We start from the raw sequence: 15,172 nt of genomic DNA on the forward strand, positions 1-15,172 counted from the left end.
TCATCGACTTTCACATGAAAGTTCAATGTAATGAAATAAATATATACCATCTTTTGACAGCAGTATTCTTTTTTTAATCTAAACATAGTTTTGAGCTTTAATCTCGTTAAAGTACCTAGCTACCTACCTAAAAATGATTCAAGATCTCAAAGTTATAACCGAATTAACGCACTCAGTTTGCATTGCAATCCATCGCAAGATATCTTTTTCCATATTATGAAAAATGAGCTATTAATTAAAAATACTTAGCTTCGGTTTTCTGCATACAATTATTTTTTCCCGTGTAGATATTCCAGGAATAAAATCATTGTTGAAAGCCTTTCAAAATTTCTCGAAATTGTCCAGTTGACCAGGGAAAACGCCAAACAAAGCCGAAAACTATTGACCTGCTTCAAACTCACACACATACCCTTCCGGTTGTCCACTTAAAGAACTTTCTCGCACTTGTTTCTTGAATAAAAACTATAAATTTATTGAAATTTACAAATAGAAAATTTTCAGCCCGGAAAAAACGCGTCTGACAGTTTCAACCGACGCCTACTGCAATCCCGATCAAAATTTTCTCACCAATTGTAGAAAAAAAAATCAGGGCTTCGAGGAAAAATGTGGGAAGACTTTTGGAAGTACGTACAGAAAACCGAAATTTTAATCGGTGTATATAAACCACAGGAATTAAAAATATTAATTTCGTTTTTAACTTATTGCTGTAATATACATAGCTTCAGAAGACTTTTGAATGGATGTAATGAGTAGGTACCGCCAGTTTAAATAAAAAATATATTTAAATGGAAACTGGAGCACTCAATGTCATAGTCTTAGTCCTTGTCCTAGTCCACAAGGTAAGCCTGAAATATATTTTTTAAATTTCTTTTCTTAAAATTCCAAAAAAAATATGGATAGTTAGTTCCGAAAATTCTGTTTACAGATCATGTTCTTGATTTATGTCTAAAACTCTCCGTCGAAACACCGGCAATTCCTTCCGATTTCTTCCCCTAAGCCATTTTCTCTCATTCACGTCAATTACCGGATAAAAACAAATGCAACACCTCCCGGACACAAATCGACGTGGACAGGGCTACACGGTGTATTTTTCCGGAACGGAACAGAGCGATAAGCATCTAGTTGTTTCTGCCGGGCGATCACCAATTCACCTGGCACTGCACTGGAAGGGAGGGCGACAATATTGTCCAACCAAGCTAAGCCACATGATGGAGCAACTCACCTTGGCCACGTGGTGATAAACGAAGGAAACAAAAGGCAGAGGACAAAAGAGACAATTGTTGCCGAACTTTCCGGGAGCGATCTCTTTCGGTCCCGAACCTGTTATTAGGGTTGGGATGGTTTTTATTCCGGCTAGCTAGAACGACACGAATCGAGATCGTATCGGGTCGAACGAATTTCGCTCAGTAGGCCATCGGAGTCGGAAAAGTCGTCGTCGTCGTGTTTTTCCTGTGACGACGCTACGGTAAGAACAAACGCTTACTGCGTTTGGATTTTGGATTGTTGATAACTTTTTCTTATATTCGTTTTTTTTTTTCATTCAAAGATACCTGCGTTTATGATACTTTTATTATTTCATCGTCCTACGATATTTTGATATAATTATTCAGATCCAGTAGAGTGAATTAAGCTAATCGGTCTCGGACGACGAAGAAGACGAGAGTCACCGAATAAACGTACGAACAGAGGGAAATTTTACTTGGAAGTGGCCTTACATGTCATGAATTATTAATCCCACTCGGCTAAGGGTCAGTTTTATGATATTTTTAATTTAATTTAGCCTTCAACTACACACTTTGCTTTCTAGAGACAGACTGGGGAGACGACCGTTTTTCTCTCGCAGGAAGCGCTGGGAGAAGAGAGCGATTCGAATCGTTGTCTTTGAGACCGTGAAGGTCTTGCTTGTAAGTCGATGGGGCACCTGCTTGCTTGTTTTCATATGACTTCCCGAAGAAAAGTCAACGGCGACGATTAAGATGACGACAACAACGGCGTGAGGAAGATGGCAATCGAACCAGAACCACTTGTCGTTCGGTTCCCTGCCTAGTATTTAGGCATCTCAAGGATATGGAATGGTAGGAATTTCACCCGATTAGCATAAAGGCTTAACCGAAAGTTGAGCTTCAACGGCTAAACGGTGGGAACTTTTTGAGACTTACAGAGAAAAAAAGAAGCAGAGAAAACCGTTGGTGTGCTCAAACAAGAGAGTGACCAGGAGGGGTCTCAAAAGTAATCCATACGGTACTCTAAACCGGGAGTTCGGGGGCAATCATCGAGTTGGCCATGGATGGGCCAGGCCGCCCCAATCAATGGGATGTCGATTGGTTCGTCATCTTCCATTGGGTTTTGAGAGATTCAACACCTGACGGAAAAATCAGCGCCTACTTTGCTGCGGGTCCGATGATATGGGAAACCCAAAAAAAATGTAAACAATCTGTCGAGGTAGGAAGAGGTAGAAAAAAGGGAAAAAATCAACAACAAAAATCATAAATCCCACATGAACCTTTCAAGTGGAAGCCACACCGATTTTGACCACCAAAGTGCGCGTATAATAGCGCATTATTATTTTCGGGGTGATGATGTGATGGTTTTTTTTTCCTCACACTCTTGATGGTACCTACCAAATGTATCCAATGGCATTTTTGCTGTCTTGTTTGGTTGATACGACGAGTGCCTGATGATGATTGTTGAATCTCAAAAACAACAACAGAGAGAAAAAAAGACCCAAAGCCAAGGGGTTTGTAACACATGGAATGACATGAAAGTTGTTGTTTGGCATTTTTTAACAATGATGGGTTGACCATCTGCTTGGATGATGTTTAAAAAATGGGCTTTAGAGAATTGGGAATCTCTGATACAATCAAGAGGAATTGAACTTAGAAATCTTCAAATCCCAGTTACTGTTTTCTTGAACAATTCCCTTAAGGAATCTTTATTCAGCCATTATGGAACTTTAAAAGTACGAAGAATAAAAAAATGGAATTTTTGTTACATGAGAATAACTTAGGTTTTTAACAAACCCGACTTCCGAAAACAAAAATTGAAATGGATTTCACACCTTGCAGCTACCGGGAAAATTTAGTGTGAAACCGATCGTAATTTCCTCTCCAGTGTGTGTCTGCAAAGTATCACTCAAATAAAACGTTAAAAAATCTCATTCAACTGTCTACCAGACCTGCCAAAATTTAGTGGCCATACTCTTTCCCCACTTCCAGTTTCCACAGCCTTCAAGGAGAAAAATCAATCCCCGGGAGAAATTTTTGACACTGTTTACTTTTGCATTATGGACCTAATTTCCCACATTTTTCCCCGCAAACAACCGCGCAGCCAAAATGATTTTTTTTTCTAGCTTTTTTCTTCTACCAGAGACGACAGAGGCTAATTTCCAAATTACCAGGAACCCTTTCCTTACTCCCCTCGGAATGGGAGGAAAAACAGTTCCAAGATAAAAAGCGAACAAACACGTCGTAAAATAAATTTTCTCGCACTCACTTTTGCCCGGAATGATCATCATCATCGATTTGTGTATGTAAATACGGGGCCCGCCACCACTTTGGTTTCGGAAATGTTACGTAAACAATCGCACTCTGGAGCAGTAAGACGTGTTCAATATAAGATAATGTTAATTTTTTAAGTCTTTTTGTTGTCACTATTTCATCACTTTCGTGGGTATTTAAGTCTATTTTTGTTTCATTTTTGGGTCATTTGGTGTAATTTTTGGGCCAATTTAGTCTGATTTATGTGTCAATTTGAAGTTATTTTCGCGTAATTTTTGTCACTTTTGTGTCATTTTTGTATCATTTTTGTGTCAATTTTTGTATCACGTTTTTGACATTTTTCTGTAACATCTTAAGCAATTTATGTGTCATTATAGTGTGATTTTTGCATCATTTTTGTGTCACTTTTGTGTATCTTTTGTGTCAATTTAATATCATTTTTGTCATTTTTGTGCCATTTTTGTGTCATTTTTTGTGTCATTTTTGTGTCGTTTTTGTTTCATTTTTGTGTCAATTTTGTATCACTTTTGTGTCATTTTTATGTCATTTTTGTGTCAATTTTGTATCACTATTGTGAATTTGTGTGTCATTTTTGATTCAATTTTGTGTCATTTTTGAATCATTTTTGTGTCATTTTTGTGTCATTTTTGTGTCATTTTTGTGTCATTTTTGTGTCATCTTTTTGTCATTTTTGTGTAATTTTTGCGAAATTTTTGTGTCATTTTGGATCATTTTTGTGTCATTTTTGTGTCATTTGTATGTCATTTTTGTGTCATTTTTTTGTCATTATTGTGTCATTTTTGTGTCATTTTTGTCATTTTCTTGTCAATTTTGTGCCATTTTTGTGTCATTTTTGTTTCATTTTTGTATCATTTTTTGTGTTCCGTTTTTGACAATTTTATGTCATTTTTGTGTCATTTATGTGAAATTTTTGTGTCGATTTTGTGTCGATTTTGTGTCATTTTTGTCTTTTTGTTCATAATTGTCATTTTTGTCATTTCTGTCATTTCTGTCATTTTTGTCATTTTTGTCATTTTTGTCATTTTTGTCATTCTTGTCATTTTTGTCATTTTTGTCATTTTTGTCATTTTTGTCATTTTTGTCATTTTTGTCATTTTTGTCATTTTTGTCATTTTTGTCATTTTTGTCATTTTTGTCATTTTTGTCATTTTTGTCATTTTTGTCATTTTTGTCATTTTTGTCATTTTTGTCATTTTTGTCATTTTTGTCATTTTTGTCATTTTTGTCATTTTTGTCATTTTTGTCATTTTTGTCATTTTTGTCATTTTTGTCATTTTTGTCATTTTTGTCATTTTTGTCATTTTTGTCATTTTTGTCATTTTTGTCATTTTTGTCATTTTTGTCATTTTTGTCATTTTTGTCATTTTTGTCATTTTTGTCATTTTTGTCATTTTTGTCATTTTTGTCATTTTTGTCATTTTTGTCATTTTTGTCATTTTTGTCATTTTTGTCATTTTTGTCATTTTTGTCATTTTTGTCATTTTTGTCATTTTTGTCATTTTTGTCATTTTTGTCATTTTTGTCATTTTGGTCATTTTTGTCATTTTTGTCATTTTTGTCATTTTTGTCATTTTTGTCATTTTTGTCATTTTTGTCATTTTTGTCATTTTTGTCATTTTTGTCATTTTTGTCATTTTTGTCATTTTTGTCATTTTTGTCATTTTTGTCATTTTTGTCATTTTTGTCATTTTTGTCATTTTTGTCATTTTTGTCAATTTTGTCATTTTTGGCATTTTTGGCATTTTTGGCATTTTTGGCATTTTTGTCATTTTTGTCATTTTTGTCATTTTTTCTTTTTTGTCATTTTTGTCATTTTTGTCATTTTTGTCATTTTTGTCATTTTTGTCATTTTTGTCATTTTTGTCATTTTTGTCATTTTTGTCATTTTTGTCATTTTTGTCATTTTTGTCATTTTTGTCATTTTTGTCATTTTTGTCATTTTTGTCATTTTTGTCATTTTTGTCATTTTTGTCATTTTTGTCATTTTTGTCATGTTTGTCATTTTTGTCATTTTTGTCATTTTTGTCATTTTTGTCATTTTTGTCATTTTTGTCATTTTTGTCATTTTTGTCATTTTTGTCATTTTTGTCATTTTTGTCATTTTTGTCATTTTTGTCATTTTTGTCATTTTTGTCATTTTTGTCATTTTTGTCATTTTTGTCATTTTTGTCATTTTTGTCATTTTTGTCATTTTTGTCATTTTTGTCATTTTTGTCATTTTTGTCATTTTTGTCATTTTTGTCATTTTTGTCATTTTTGTCATTTTTGTCATTTTTGTCATTTTTGTCATTTTTGTCATTTTTGTCATTTTTGTCATTTTTGTCATTTTTGTCATTTTTGTCATTTTTGTCATTTTTGTCATTTTTTCATTTTTATCATTTTTGTCATTTTTGTCATTTTTGTCATTTTTGTCATTTTTGTCATTTTTGTCATTTTTGTCATTTTTGTCATTTTTGTCATTTTTTGTCATTTTTGTCATTTTTGTCATTTTTGTCATTTTTGTCATTTTTGTCATTTTTGTCATTTTTGTCATTATTGTCATTTTTGTCATTTTTGTTATTTTTGTCATTTTTGTCATTTTTGTCATTTTTGTCATTTTTTTTTGATTTTTTCATTTTTGTTATTTTTGTAATTTTTGATTATTTTGACAATTTTGATAATTTTGCAAATTTTGACAATTTTGATAATTTTGCCAATTTTGACAATTTTGACAATTTTGACAATTTTGACAATTTTGACAATTTTGACAATTTTGACAATTTTGACAATTTTGACAATTTTGACAATTTTGACAATTTTGACAATTTTGACAATTTTGACAATTTTGACAATTTTGACAATTTTGACAATTTTGACAATTTTGACAATTTTGACAATTTTGACAATTTTGACAATTTTGACAATTTTGACAATTTTGACAATTTTGACAATTTTGACAATTTTGACAATTTTGACAATTTTGACAATTTTGACAATTTTGACAATTTTGACAATTTTGACAATTTTGACAATTTTGACAATTTTGACAATTTTGACAATTTTGACAATTTTGACAATTTTGACAATTTTGACAATTTTGACAATTTTGACAATTTTGACAGTTTTGACAGTTTTGACAATTTTGACAATTTTGACAATTTTGACAATTTTGACAATTTTGACAATTTTGACAATTTTGACAATTTTGACAATTTTGACAATTTTGACAATTTTGACAATTTTGACAATTTTGACAATTTTGACAATTTTGACAATTTTGACAATTTTGACAATTTTGACAATTTTGACAATTTTGACAATTTTGACAATTTTGACAATTTTGACAATTTTGACAATTTTGACAATTTTGACAATTTTGACAATTTTGACAATTTTGACAATTTTGACAATTTTGACAATTTTGACAATTTTGACAATTTTGACAATTTTGACAATTTTGACAATTTTGACAATTTTGACAATTTTGACAATTTTGACAATTTTGACAATTTTGACAATTTTGACAATTTTGACAATTTTGACAATTTTGACAATTTTGACAATTTTGACAATTTTGACAATTTTGACAATTTTGACAATTTTGACAATTTTGACAATTTTGACAATTTTGACAATTTTGACAATTTTGACAATTTTGACAATTTTGACAATTTTGACAATTTTGACAATTTTGACAATTTTGACAATTTTGACAATTTTGACAGTTTTGACAGTTTTGACAATTTTGACAATTTTGACAATTTTGACAATTTTGACAATTTTGACAATTTTGACAATTTTGACAATTTTGACAATTTTGACAATTTTGACAATTTTGACAATTTTGACCATTTTTGACAATTTTGACAATTTTGACAATTTTGACAATTTTGACAATTTTGACAATTTTGACAATTTTGACAATTTTGACAATTTTGACAATTTTGACAATTTTGACAATTTTGACAATTTTGACAATTTTGACAATTTTGACAATTTTGACAATTTTGACAATTTTGACAATTTTGACAATTTTGACAATTTTGACAATTTTGACAATTTTGACAATTTTGATAATTTTGATAATTTTGACAATTTCGACAATTTTGACAATTTTGACAATTTTGACAATTTTGACAATTTTGACAATTTTGACAATTTTGACAATTTTGACAATTTTGACAATTTTGACAATTGTGACAATTTTGACAATTTTGACAATTTTGACAATTTTGACAATTTTGCCAATTTTGACAATTTTGACAATTTTGACAATTTTGACAATTTTGACAATTTTGACAATTTTGACAATTTTGACAATTTTGACAATTTTGACAATTTTGACAATTTTGACAATTTTGACAATTTTGACAATTTTGACAATTTTGACAATTTTGACAATTTTGACAATTTTGACAATTTTGACAATTTTGACAATTTTGACAATTTTGACAATTTTGACAATTTTGACAATTTTGACAATTTTGACAATTTTGACAATTTTGACAATTTTGACAATTTTGACAATTTTGACAATTTTGACAATTTTGACAATTTTGACAATTTTGACAATTTTGACAATTTTGACAATTTTGACAATTTTGACAATTTTGACAATTTTGACAATTTTGACAATTTTGACAATTTTGACAATTTTGACAATTTTGACAATTTTGACAATTTTGACAATTTTGACAATTTTGACAATTTTGACAATTTTGACAATTTTGACAATTTTGACAATTTTGACAATTTTGACAATTTTGACAATTTTGACAATTTTGACAATTTTGACAATTTTGACAATTTTGACAATTTTGACAATTTTGACAATTTTGACAATTTTGATAATTTTGATAATTTTGACAATTTTGACAATTTTTACAATTTTGACAATTTTGACAATTTTGACAATTTTGACAATTTTGACAATTTTGACAATTTTGACAATTTTGACAATTTTGACAATTTTGACAATTTTGACAATTTTTACAATTTTGACAATTTTGACAATTTTTACAATTTTGACAATTTTGACAATTTTGACAATTTTGACAATATTGACAATTTCGACAATTTTGACAATTTTGACAATTTTGACAATTTTGACAATTTTGACAATTTTGACAATTTTGACAATTTTGACAATTTTGACAATTTTGACAATTTTGACAATTTTGACAATTTTGACAGTTTTGACAATTTTCACAATTTTGACAATTGTGTTGATGTTGATGTAAATATTATCATGTGGGTTTCCAATCTTTTTGTTTTTTTATGATCAACACGTCCTTATTCTTATTTTAAAAATACCTTAGAAAAATCAAACTGGACAGTCGTCCAGTGCCGAAACTGCATCCTTACCTCCTGCTTTCAGCCAAATTTTGTAATCTATCCCTCCTCCCTCCAAAAGACATAAAAATCGCCACCAATCGATGAGCGTGTGGCACTGATCCTACTGGCTGGCATGGCGGATGGCCATCGTCGTCATCGACATCAACTTGCTTGCCCGACGTCCATCGGGCGGCGGCGGCGAGGTTGATTTTGTTTTACTTTTGGAAAACTTTTTTCTCGATATTTTTACATCCAACAAGGTAACAACTCGTCTTTATTTCAGCCATGTGATGTGATCTGCGGTTTGTCAGTACGCACTCATCAACCACCGGTAAAAAAACCTCCCTCCGAGACTGCAATTGCGTCCGGGCACGCGGTCACCTTTGAAAGAGTTTTTTTTTCAACAAACGAAAAAAAAAATATTTTCGAATTGTTGAGTTTTTCCACTGCACTGCTATTTTTTCATTAACTAGTAAAAACGTATTAAAAAGAATCATGTTTCAATAAACAATTCCATAATATTCTGTTTTTTAAATACACATCCATATTAAATGTTTTGCTAACACAATCAAATTTACATGGGTTCAAAGCCATCCCGTTTTTTCGAAGTCACTGAAATGCAATCGCGTCATAATTTTATGCAACTTTCGTCAGCCATGCAGGCCACTTCACTTGCTCGGCCTAAAGACAAAATTAGCCCACTCCAGTTGACCTTCCGGATGTGGTACTCTTGACTGCGTTTGTGTTTTCATTCTGATGAGAACTAAGAATAAAGTCTCCGAAGAACGTGGTCTCCGAGAGTGTGTCCCATCACGCAACAACGACGTTCCGGTTTTCTCCAAGAGGTCTGTCTCCAAACCCAGAACAATCATCGTCGTCGTCGTCACGCCGAACAGAGCGCGCGGATTAATAAATATTCATGACTTTAGTGGGTAGATCACCGGGGACCTTCTCAAAGACGTCGCTTCTGATCCCAAACACTGGCACCTAACCGGAATTACCCTCCAATTGTTCGCATTAATCCCATTTTCTTCTACTTACTCTTTTTTTTCTTGTTTTGAGAAATATTTATGTTTCAAAATCGTCGTCTTCGTCCACCTTGCTGTGAATTTGTGGGGACACATTGAATAGGTAGACGATGGCGCAAAAGCAAAAGTGACTTAAGACGGTGTAAAGAGGACGCGGGACGTCTCAACATAAATTTTATGATAATAACCTATAAAGTCTCCTTCTTCTTTTCGCAGGGGTAGAATGGGATTAAACTATTCCATGAGTGGTGGTTCTGGAAGACACTTTCTCATCGTCTCGTTCTTTTCTGTAGAACGTTTTGCAAATGCGTTCTTGAGACGGGACAAACTTTTGGAACTGTGACGACGACGACGACGACGAGGAGACAATCTGATGGAAATGAGCTGAGCCACCTCAACTGGAACTATCAGCCATGTCGGTTGAGTTTTGAGGTCCCCGGCCTTTAGAGAAGAATAAGAAAAATTAAGAAATATTGCGACAAATTATATGGTTCCCTCCCGGCGGTTTTTTTTTGCTTACCGTCCTTTTTTCTTTAGTATATTTTTGAGACATGCACATATTTATGTGATGGTCTTTATCCATGTCGGGGGGCTTTTGAACAAATGTGCTGCCGGACGTTGAGAAGTCTCTCGCCTCGCTTTTGACGGCACACAATTTCTCCTCAATCGGACAGGGGGGCGAGAACGTTAGAGAAAACCCCCTTCGGAAAGATTAATCTCAAGACCGCGGCACGGATCCCGAAAACAGTTAGCTTATCTTTTCTCAACAGGTGACGCTACTTTTCCTGTCCATTCAGGAGATGATGATGAATAGACGCCGAACAGCCCCTCGGCCGATTGAAGATTGTCTAACTACTGAAGACATGCCGCGTCAACTCTGTAGGAAATTTTGAGGAATTCTATTGACGGTCCTCCAATCAGCGTCCAACTTTTCATCATCGGGTATTGTCTATTTGACGCGACCTGAGCGCGTGCTTATTTTCAGTTACGGGATTTCTTTCACACTTCTCCTTAAACAACAACCGAAAAAAAGAGTCTTCATTCGGGCGTCCACGCCACAATTGCGCTCTCGGGCTGCACTTGAAAGTAGCACATGAGTGATTGTTTGTGGCTGTACGTACCTTGGAAAGCATCTCGACTGGACAAAAAATGAGTAAAATCCCCCCAATGAGGATGGCCATTCGGCCATCTGACCAGTTAGCTACCCGGTCTCGGTCTCTTAGTCTTAATTCAACAACAGCAACATCAACCGGACTTAAGCAGCCTATTATGACACGCAAATGTGTGGTGATGCTCATTTATGAATTGTCTTTAATGACTACTGAAGAGTTGGAGAAGCCCAGTCAGTAACTACCGGGGCAGGGCGGAGCCGTTACGCCGACAGATCTACTTGCCCCCACCTGGCCCAACTACCTTCTCCTACTTAGTGATGGTAGACTCCAGTGTCCGTCCAAATGTGAGTCTCAGTATGGGTCACTTTTCTCAGGGGACAGGCTCCATGGGGTCTCGCAAATTTTGATCTGTTTTTTGTTGGACAACTATCAGGTACAATATTTTCAAGAGCAACGTCATGAAGTCACTTGTTTTTATAGTGTATAGCGAAATGTGCAACGTTACAAATAATGCTGGAACAAATCAAAAAATTCCAGGACTCTCTTCTGCTGGTGTTCATTGATTTCGAAAACGCATTCGACCGACTGAACCACGAAAACATCTTTTTTTTTATTAGTTGATCTCAGGTGGTAAATCCTTTTTACGGATTGCATTCCAAGGCACGGCGAGCCACCGCGTCCCCCCAGTACGCTACTCTGGGTTCATGGGTGCAATTGGTCGACTCTAGATACTATGTACCCCTACGCCATAAAGTCCACCTGGGGCCTCTGGTCATAATTCCCATCCGGACCAGTATCGAAGGCTATACCCGAGATGGGAGACCAAGTCCACGCCTAAGAGCTCATCGGCTTATGCAATTTCAAGTCAAAACTCCAGCATATATACCCTGCCTCTTGTTACGATTCAAGAATAAGGACCTATCCTCTGACGATTTGAGGCCTGCTTGGTTTCTACGACTATCGAGCGCTCTGCCTCTGTTCGAGACCACTGCAAAAGACCAATCACCTCTCCCTAACGACTCGAGATCTTTGCTCCGCTTGGTTTGGCTCGAGGCCCTCTCCTCTTTGTCCGTCCACGTACCGAATCGAGAGCAGCTTATCTCGGACACGTGCCTGTCACAGCACACGTACGGGGCTTTACGAAAAAACTCGGATGATTCCCGGCGACGACGTCAACCTACATTGACTCGAGTGACTCACCCGCCCACGACGTGAAGTCACTTTACGCGAGAGTATTTCACGAGGTAAATACTCTTCCCCCTACGAGTTCGACTGCGAAGAAGGTTTTGTCTTATCCCCGCCGCTTCCGTCGTAAGGAGCGCGTTCTACTCAGATACTCCGCGGCGGTGGAGGTATCGGACGCACACTACTCCGACCGTAGTCCGGTCTTCCTCCTTCCTTTGGCTAGCAACTTTGGGGCTGGCAATCCTAGGCTTCTGCCCGCCGTATGCCGAAACGAGAGCAGCTTATCCTGGATTCGCGGGTCTTTTACGTTTACGACTCAGATGAATCCCGACGGTGATGTCATCCTACCCGACTCGAGTGGCTCATCCGACGGCGACGTGAGATCACTCTACCCGAGAGTACTCTGCGATGTGAATACTTTTCCCCCTACGAGTTTGACTGCGGAGAAGGTCTTGTCTTATCCCCACAGCCCCCGTCGCAGAGGGCGCGTTCGACTCGGATACTCCGCGACGGTAACGTTGGAGGTATCCTACACACACGCGCGATCTTGACCTGGCGGACTATGTTCTTCTGCCCGACCAAAGACAACCGGATATGTAGAGCAAACTCGACGACCTTACCAAAAGCCCCAAGGTAGCAGGTCTTGAACTCAATGTCCGAAAGTTTCATGGTAGCTGAGCAACAAATTGAGAAAATGGAGTGCATCTTAGCAGCGGACCCAAGCAACCAAAGGTCCCATAAAACAGGTACAAAAACGCTTACTCAGCCCCACCATTGATATGAAGTACGTTCTATGCAGCTAAAAATTTAAGTTCTTATTGATAATTTCAAGTTCCAATACAAGTCTTCATGATCTTCTATTCAGCTTCCAGCGGTCTTTTAATTCAGCTACCAAAAAATCGCAAAATGAGCAAAAAATCCCTCTATCTCAACAAACCCTGGGCTTCGGTTCATATCACGTTCTCTTGATTATTTATTGTGTGTATAGTACCAAACCGAATAGCGACAGTAGGACTAGCGACGCTTTTTTACTAGCGGGATTTCTGTCATTCGCAGGTTTGTTTTTCCTTTTTCAGTCCAGTAGGCGATTTCGATGTAGTACACACTAAGATTGCAATTACTCCGTTCGGGACCAAGCTCCTCTGAATTACAGGAAAACAGCTCAAAATGACACTTGAACTGTCAAAAAACAAGAGTTTTCCTGGACCACGGGGAGATAGCTGACTGAATCTCATGACAGTCAGTTGATCCTGAAATTCGAAGGAATTCTGCTTCGAGCAGTGTTCGGCATCGCTAATTGAAAAATCAGCGGCGCTAATTAAATCGCTATCTCATTCAAATTTAGCGATCGCTAATTAAAACCGCTAAATGAGCGGAAAAAGTTATCGCTTCAAGCTTAAAGCGCTAATCGCTATCTGTTGATAAACAATAACGTAAACAGGATAGCAACAGCATGGGTTATGGTTGCATCTCAATTCGTTTGCTCAAATACTTTACAAACATAGAGCAGATTATTTATTATGCCCAGTCTGTTGAAAAATCTTTAACCAGGTTTCACTTTTTTTTTTTCAAACATTCAAAATAGTAATGCTAAATTCTCATGATAGGAGCATTGCCAAACCTGTATCTAAAAAACTAAATGAAATGAAAATGCAAATTCATTGTATGGTGGTACTATCTTATATTTATTTTACCTGATTTGAAATACTTGTAAAAACTGCTTTGTGAAAAGTAAATATCTCATCCACTTAAAACAAGTTGTAACAAGCGGATTTTGCCAGCATTTATTATTCGAGACTTGCCGTGTGAGATAGTAATGTGAGATCTAAAAAAAAATTAAAAATTTGGAAAAGCTTTTGAAAATCCATCGATTAACCTAAAAAGCAAATTTCAACAAATCACCGCATGTGAACGACCATGCTAAAGTCATGTAAAATATTGATCAAGTAAGCCGTTTACTGTACTTTTGCAAGCAAAAAACAGTATCTAAAAATTGATGGAAGTTAGCGTTCATCATTTAGCGGAACCAAAAAATAGCGGAACTTTTTAATTCGCTAGCTCAATTGAAATTTAGCGGCAAAATTAAACCGCTAACAAAAAGTTATCGGACTAACTAGCGATTAGCGGATTAGCGGTTTTGTGCCGAACACTGGCATCGAGTGTTCAGGAAGTTGATCAAATACAGGAAAGAAATCCCCTCTTTCACGTGACGTTGCGCAAATGACAGTTGTGTATTTTTTGGTCATCGTTTTTTACCGCGAAATATTTTAACTCGCCATTTTCTTATTCATTCACTGTGTGTTGTTTTGCTTGGTGGTTGATACTCGCGCAGAGTATTCGGCCGAAAGTAAAATTGAAGTTGCGAAGAAAGTGCAACCGGGACCATGTTCCAGCGAAGTTTATATTCAGTTTCGGAGAATAAGGCTGATTCGGACGCAAGATGTTTCCCCCCGTGTGAGATCTTGGGCCATCACCCCGGAACGCAAGGCATATGCCAGCCTCGCACGGCGCTTTGGTAAGCTTAAGTGCCATCCGGAGTTTTAGGAAATATATCAACAATATTTTTTTGTTTGCAGAGAAAGAGTTCCGCCTGTGTGTTGTGTTGCAAGTATTATGAATATGTGTCCACATTGGTAAATAAAACATAAAAAAGGAAAAATATGAGTTTAAACATTTAAAAAAATAAATTTCAATATATTGTCAAGCAATTGTGTTCGTTTTTTTCTCATAGTGCATTGGGATTAATTTAAAAAATTAAAAAAAATGGGGAAATTAAACCTTAATTCATTAATAATCTCGGGAGAAAGCCTTTAAGAATTCACAGGAAAATTTAAACTGTCCTGCAAATTACAGGAAAACATGAATGCGAAGCTACAGGTCAATTTGACAGTTGTTTTCCTGAGCACTTTTTCTGTCCCGAGATTTGTCCTGTAATTTCAGCTGTTGAAAATACAGGACAAAATCGTTCCGACCACAGGAGAAAAGATTAAGTGTGTACCGTAAACTGGGGGAACTT

General features: G+C 35.5%; 1 long non-coding RNA gene across 1 annotated transcript; it reads left to right on the top strand.

Moving 5' to 3' along the window:
* Positions 1 to 1,413: 1,413 nt before the first annotated feature.
* LOC129751151 (uncharacterized) lies at positions 1,414 to 2,386 on the top strand. Its single transcript, XR_008738619.1, has 3 exons — positions 1,414 to 1,465; positions 1,547 to 1,748; positions 1,808 to 2,386. It is a non-coding gene; the product is annotated as an uncharacterized LOC129751151 (long non-coding RNA).
* The last annotated feature ends 12,786 nt before the right edge of the window (positions 2,387 to 15,172 follow it).

The sequence above is a fragment of the Uranotaenia lowii genome, chromosome 3 (assembly GCF_029784155.1).
Source record: "Uranotaenia lowii strain MFRU-FL chromosome 3, ASM2978415v1, whole genome shotgun sequence".
In the NCBI taxonomy this organism is placed as follows: Eukaryota; Metazoa; Arthropoda; class Insecta; order Diptera; family Culicidae; genus Uranotaenia; species Uranotaenia lowii.